Here is a 7,675-nt window from a genome sequence, read left to right as displayed (position 1 = left end):
CCAATTTCCATTTCTGTCAAGTCACCTCCATATTAAGCTAGAAAAGCCAGAGTATTTATTTCCATACTCATTCCCCACCAATTTCCTCAACTGAAGACACAGCAAGTTTGCGTCATACCTCCATCTGAAGCTGCTCTTGTCGAATCCTCATCCCTCATGACCTCCTCTGAGAACTCTCGCCCACAGGAGGGTGCAGTCAGGCACTGTTGTGGTGGTAAGGTGCTGTTGAGTCAGTTCCAGCGTATGACAACCCGACAGCCAACAGGACAGGACACTGCCCAGTCTTGCACCATCCTCACAATTGTTCCGTTGAAGCCCATTGTTGCCGCCACTTGTCATTCCATCACAGTCCCCCCACTTGTCTGTCAGTTAGTCAGACTGTGGAGTTTACATGTTGCTTGGATACTGGAAAGCTGGAGCACTGGTAGTTCAAATACCAGCAGGGGCATGCAAAGTGAACAGGTGTTAGCAGAGCTTCCAGACTAAAACTCCACCGCAGGAATAGAGTGTTCACTTCGAAGGCATTTGCCATTGTAAACCACACAGATAGCATCAAAACAGTGTCGGTTGTCGTGGTTAGATGATATCACGTTGTCTCCAATGTGTGGTGATTTCATGTACGGAATGGTGCCTGACGCTGCACCATCTTCAAAACGAGTGGCATGTTTGAGGTCAGTGGAACAATATTTCATTCCAATCTCCAGAATTTTCCTTGGCTAATTTTCGTAAGTAGGTTACTAAGCTATTTTTTCCCAATCTTAGACTGGAAGCTACTCTGAAACCTGTATGCCAAGTGTCACCTTGCTGGTACTTAAGCTATCCATAGCACATCTTCCAGTATCATAACAACTCACACACCAACACAGAATTACATTTTTGTAGATGCTTGTAATCCATTCCCCCTTTCCAACCCACCCTCCCTCTAACCTCCCAGTATCGCCACTCCCACCACTGGTCCTGAAGGGATCATCCACCCTGGCTTCCCTGCATTTCTAGTTCCTATCTGTGCCATCCTCTGGTCTAGTCAGATTTGTAAGGTAGAATTGGGATCATGATAGTGGAGGAAGATGAAGCATTTAGGAACTAGAGGAAAGTTGTATGTTGCATCATTGCTACATCACACCCTGACTGGCTCATCTCCTCCCCAAGACCCTTTGTAAGGGGATGTCCAGTGGGCTACAAATGGGCTTTGGGTCTCCACTCTGCACTCCCCCCCCTTCATTCACTATGATAAGATTTTTTGTTCTGATGATGCCTGATACCTGATGCCTTTGATACCTTGTGACCGTACAGGCTGGTGCATTTCTTTCATGTGGGTTTTGTTGCTCCTGAGCCAGATGGCTGCTTGTTTACTTTCAAGGCTTTAAGACCCCAGATGCTATTTCTTTGATAGCCAGGCACCATCAGTTTTCTTCGCCACATTTGCTTTTGCACCCATTTGTCTTCAGCGATCCTATCAGGGAGGTGAGCGCACAATGATATGAATTGTTGTTCTTTGATGCCGGATAACTGACCCCTTCAGCACCTCGTGATCACACAGTCTGATGTGCTACTTCCATGTGGGCTTTGTTGGTTCTGAGCTACATGGCCGCTTGTTTACCTTCAAGCCTTAAAGACCCCAGATGCTATATCTTTTGATAGCCTGTCACCATCAGCTTTCTTCACCACATTTGCTTATTTACCCACTTTGTCTTCAGAGGTTGTGTTGGGAAGGTGTGCCTCATAGACTGCCAATTTAATAGAAGAAAGTATTCTTGCATTGAGGGACTACTTGAGTGGAGGCCCAATGTCCCTCTGCTACCTTAATACTAAGCCTATAAATATATACACATAGAACTGTTTCCCCATCCTCATATATAAATATATTTCCACATGTACATGTCTTTATTTAGACCTCTATAAATGCCCTTTGCCTTCTAGCTCTTTCCTCTATTTCCTTTGACTTTCCTCTTGTCCCACTATCATGCTGTCTTCATTTGGGTTGCAGTAATTCCTCTTGGTTGCATTACCTTTGACCACGCCCTACCAGGCCTCCCACACCCTCCTCACCACTGATTTGGATCATTTGTTGTTCCCTTGTCCCTGGGTTTGTTAACATCACTACCTTTTCTCCCACCTTGCCCTCTCCCATGTCCCCCCAGAACTGTCGGTCCTGTTGTTTTCTCCTCCACATTGTTCATCCAGCCTATCTTATTTAATCAGACCTGCGGAGATAATAACATGCACAAAAACAAGGATCTACATGTGACCTCCTCCCTGAGGGATGAACAACAGAAACGTGGGTGAAGGGAGACGTCGGACAGGGCAAGAGATGACAAAATAATAATTTATAAATTATTCAGGGTTTGTGAGGGAGGGGGAAAAGGGAGGGAGGGGGAAAATGAGGAGCTGATGCCTGAGGCTTAGGTGGAGAGCAAATGTTTTGAAAATGATGAGGGCAATGAATGTACAAATGGGCCTTACACAATTGATGTATGCATGGATTGTGATAAGAGTTGTAGGAGCTCCTAATAAAATGATTAAAAAAAAGAATTACAGTTTCGTAAGTAGGTGGGGTTAAGATGGCTATTCAGAGGAGCCAGGGTTCCCAATGAACTTTTCCCAAGTACTGTCTTACCCCGATGGTTTGCCCACACCTCTCAAGGATGTCCTGGTCTCGGTCTTTTCCTTAGGGCTCTGCTGGGATTGTGCCTGCTGTTTCCTGCCGGGACCATGAGGGACACTTCCTGTTGTTCTTTAAAGTACATCCTTACAACTGTCATCGTACTTTCTAAGTTCTCTCTGACATATTTCACTTTGTTCTTTTCTGTTCTAACCAACTAAAATACTTTTATTTTAAATTTTGGCATACAGATACATAAACACACAACTAATATGCAAACAAAGCCAAAGAGAGACAAATTAATTTTTTACATCTACACTTCTATGTTTTAATTATGTAAAATATGTTAATTTTTTAAAAGCATTACTGAGGGGCTTAGTAAAGTAGCAGGTGTTACAAAATTGCATATTTATTATCCTTTCCCATATTAGACAAGGAAGCTGTGGTCTCTCTAGATATTTTACCACTTGTTTAATTTTCCCAATCAGTTAGCACAGATAATGCTTCTTTTTGGTCGGAAGTTTCAGTGAACAATATTTCTTTATTGAAGAAACACAAAAGGCTGAGGCCTAGCAATGCTTTCATAATTCACCTCACTCATGGTCATGTTGCCACACTAGACTTCCTCCTTAAGGAACACATGTTTCAAGTTGAGTGGCAAAAGAAGGGGAAAGAGTGGGTGATAGGGGTGCAGACAAAAATGAAATCTGGCCAGATTCATAGAGTTGTAGTTGGAAAAGGGAAATAAGTAAAAACTACCAAAGAAGAACAAAGAAAGGAGAGAGAGAGAGCGACAGGGGTAAAAGGGAGAAGAAGAGTGAGAAAGAAGAAGGGAAGGAGGCACGCGTCCGTGCCTACCATGACCTCCTGGAAAGACCAAGCATAGCTTGGTTGGAATCATTTGCCTTCTACCTTTGACTCATCAGTGTCAATGTCAGGTCGAACAGTGAATCCCAGGCCAGTGATATCAACTTTGCATCTTTAAGTTGTCCAGTTCTCCAAGTTCATCATCCCTAATACTTATTGCTTGTTAATTTGCCATAACCTTTGACTCATTTAGAATGGACTGAGTATAAAACAGCCCAAGATGATTTTTTTTTGTTTTGCTTTGCACTGAAGATTTCTTTTAGAAATTGTACCTAGATAATGACTGGGAAATGCACTCCTATTTTACAGGGTTTTTTAACCCCCTAAGTGAAATTATTAATGCAGACATTGCTGGCCACTTGCAAAGGAAAAATAAACTTTATTTGGAATTCTCAATATTCTTTCTCACAAGTTTGTCCAAATATGTTAGTTAATGTATTTAAAGCTTATTCATGAAGTTATAAGATTAAAGAACTTCAATGATCAACAGCAAATGGGCAACACTACTTCAAACACGTATTCACAAGGGTCGGTTTTTTTAATGAAACAAGATAAAGGATGATAGGCTGCTACGCACAAGATACATTTGCTAATCCTAAGGCAGGTCTATTAACTCCATCTGAAAAACCATTTGCAAACCACTAACAATATATTATTTTAAAAATTATAATATGTGCACAAAAGAGAAATTAAATCATATGGCAAAAGTCTATTCGGTGAGAGGAACTTATGATGGCATTGGTGATTAAGTATCACTTTAAAAAATTTAAATGACATCATCCTATTTTGTATAAAATATATAACATAAACTGTGAAAAATGTTATGGTTTTAAAGGATTTGTGTTCATCAATATGTATCATTTAATATTCTCTAATTTTAAATTAATTTTTCATTATATTTGCTAATGTTAATAATTCAAGGAACTGTGCTAGATGAGGAAGAATACAGCACCTGGATTGGTGGATGAAGGCTTATTAATAACCTGTGAATATGCGGATCATACAACCTTGCTTGCTGAAAGTGAGGACTTGAAGCACTTACTGATAAAGATCCAGGATTGCAACTCAATGAAAAGAAAATTCACATTCTTACAAATGGGACAAAAGATTGAGCTTGTCAAAGATTTTATCTTACTGGGATCCATAATCAATGCTCATGGAAGGTAGTGGTCAAGAAGTTCACAGATGCATTGCTGCACAAGATCTTATTAAAGTGTTGAACAAGTATGTCCTTTTGAGGATGAAGCTTCTCCGGAAGCAAGCCTTCTTAGAGAAGACGATTGAGAGTATCATGGACTACCAGAAGAACAAGCATCTGTCTTGGAAGAAGCGCAGTCAGAATGCTTCTTAGAAGCGAGAATGGTGAGGTGTCTTCTCATGTACTTTGGGCATGATATCAGAAGAGACCAGACCCTGGATAACGACACATGTGTGGACATACTCATTTCTCTTAGATATGCATGTACACTTAAGTGTGGAATGGGAGGGTCATGTGATAACTCTATGAAGAACTGCCATATTCTTTTCCAAAAGTACTGCATCATTGTTAGTCCCACAGCAATGTAAGAAGATTCCAATTTCTTTATGTTTTCATAAATGTTTGCTGTTATCTGTCTTTTGTATTGTAGCCATTCTAAGGGGTATAAGGTAATAGCTTGTTATTGTTAGCATTATTTTTAAAGAGAAACAATCAAATTATGCTTTACAAAAGTATGCTCATGTCATTTTGAGTGGGGAAGAAATAAAGTTTGCTCTTCTGTGTCTCCACCATATACATACAGTGGAGCTTGCAAATAAAAAAAAGGCAGTACTCCTCTTGATCACTAAGATGAAAGGCAGCTTATTGACAATTATTCATATTTGCATGCCTTTCTGTGAATAGAATAGCTCAGGTTCCATGAAAAGATCTCTGGGAAGAAGTCAAGAGTCTGTGTGTTCCCACCATTGTCACTAAGCGACCTTTCATCGGACCTCCAGAACATCATCGCCAGAATAAGTACGAATTATCTCTAGCCTTTTCCAGATATGATATGAAGATGAGATCAACTGATGAATGTGAATAAGTTGTGAGAAACTTAAAGGACTTTACAAACTAGTACATTTAGCAATTGCTGTATATATCTGAATTCATAGATATGTATATCCATATGTATAATTCATTTACAAAATATATTTGTAAAATATGTGATAGACACACATTTTTCTATACAGGTATAACATATATATAACTAAACTTACATGCATTTGATTATATGTAAAAGACATATATGTAAAAGCATAAAGAAAACCTTATTAGGGTAATGGTTGAGCCATTGAGACAACAGAGACACATGTTATTCTGGTAAACTTAAAAGAACAGAGCCTTGCATAAAACACAGAAAACTATTCAGTGCAGCAGCCAAGTTTTGTGTGTGTGCACAAGAGTCTAGGGAGGATGATTGAAATCTTTCTGGGAGTGAGACCGTGACCTTAACATTCAGAATGGAATTAAAGGGAATCTGATTTCTTTCCCCCACTTTGTAATATAGCTGTCACATGATAACAGTAGTCTAGGTGATAGTGCAAACTTTTTTTTTTCCAAATTGTATCCAGCTTTATTAAAGATACGTTTCATAAACAATCATAGTATTCAGGCAGGACATGGACATACGATCGTTAACAGCATATAACAACTTTTAAACTCCCTTCTTCAATGGACTACCAAAATGAGAAAGCCACTGTAAAATCCACTGAAGTCTTCAGCTGGTGCTCTGACCGGGGAAGGTTTCAAGTGAGGGTGACATTTCACATTGAGCATGTTGTTTTAACAACTTTTCACGAGCCGACCCTGATGGTGAGAAAATGAAATGGACATGGCAGAATTGCCCCTCTGAACAAAGGTGGCGCTGCTCTTTCGAGGGATGCCATTGAGGCTGGGGTCACTGGAAAGTCCAGATCGCAGATAAACTAACAGCCAATCTTTTGAGGTCAGGTCACAACAGGTGTCTGGGTCTGTGGGAGTCAATTCTGTACTGAAGGCAGAGGGGAAAGAGAAGAAGGGGTGGAGGATGTCAAAACGAAGCTGTACTTTCCCCCTCACAAGCTGTGTGTGCCAAGGTGGCGAACGTGGGTCATGTCAGGGAATACCCCTCCTCCTGGAACCCCAGAGGGAGTCTCTCAAAACTAGCAGGGCAAAGTGTTGTTTTTCACTCCATCCGGTTTTGTAGACAACGTATTGACATTTGTCCCTCCCCCAAAAGACAACAATGAAGTGTTCTGTGTGCTGACAACATAGCTTAAAAAAAGTAAAACAAAATTCTACATTTTTATAAAACTTGATAAAAATAGTATTTCAAACTGTACAGTCACCAGAAGTACACAGTTATCAAAAATGCACACATTTCACTTAGCATCTCCAGCACCTTCAGCTCTCTGTGCCTGGTCTGTGTTGGCATCTCCATTTTCTACAGGGTTGTTCCCGTCCTTGCCAGCATCAGTTTTCCCCTTTTTCCCTTTAGGTACCTTCTCTCCTTTCTTCGCAGGGGCCTTTTTCGGCTTAGGCTCTGGTTTTGGAGGAGCGGGTTTAGCAGATAACCTTGCTGATCTCCTCTGAGGTTCATCCTTCACCTTGGCTTTATCTCCCTTAGCATCCCCTTCAGCCTTTCTCTTGGGCATGGTGACGACGGCCGCGGGGCGCAGGCGCTGGTCGATCCGGGGGTCGTTCTCGCTTCTTCTTCACACTGCTCTGATAGTGCAAACTTTAATGAGTAAAAGATGTGTCCATAGTTACATTCTAGTTCTCATAAACCGTAAGCGTCTGTTGACACTTTTACTTCTTATATTAACATTTACGGAGTAATCCTTAATTATTTTAAACAGTCTTGAGTCATTTTAATACTGTTCAGTTTAGAGGTGCCATTTGTACCTTTACATCATGTGACTGTCTCTTCATTATTCAAGAATGAGGAGCAGGACTTTCCACCCCACAACCAACCTCCCATTTAATATGGATTAAAGATTGATAAAATCATTCTAACAACTTCTTAGCTTGGTGAGTGTTTTGGCCAATATCCATATATCAAAGAATTAATATTCATCCAGGTTTTCAAACTCATGCTGTTTTAATTAGCTAGCGTGCTTGTCACTTTTTCTTAATTAATCTGTCATCATCCTGTAGGTGACATTTTGCCCTATAAAACAGTTTTTCTTAAAGTGCTTTCAAGAACC

At 40.4% G+C, this 7,675-nt stretch overlaps 1 pseudogene; it reads right to left on the bottom strand.

Moving 5' to 3' along the window:
* Nucleotides 1-6,850: 6,850 nt before the first annotated feature.
* Nucleotides 6,851-7,152, bottom strand: LOC142449006 (non-histone chromosomal protein HMG-17 pseudogene; annotated as a pseudogene).
* Between the last annotated feature and the right edge of the window lie 523 nt (nt 7,153-7,675).

This window comes from Tenrec ecaudatus, chromosome 5 (assembly GCF_050624435.1).
Source record: "Tenrec ecaudatus isolate mTenEca1 chromosome 5, mTenEca1.hap1, whole genome shotgun sequence".
In the NCBI taxonomy this organism is placed as follows: Eukaryota; Metazoa; Chordata; class Mammalia; order Afrosoricida; family Tenrecidae; genus Tenrec; species Tenrec ecaudatus.
This window is presented reverse-complemented; position numbering and strand designations above follow the sequence as displayed.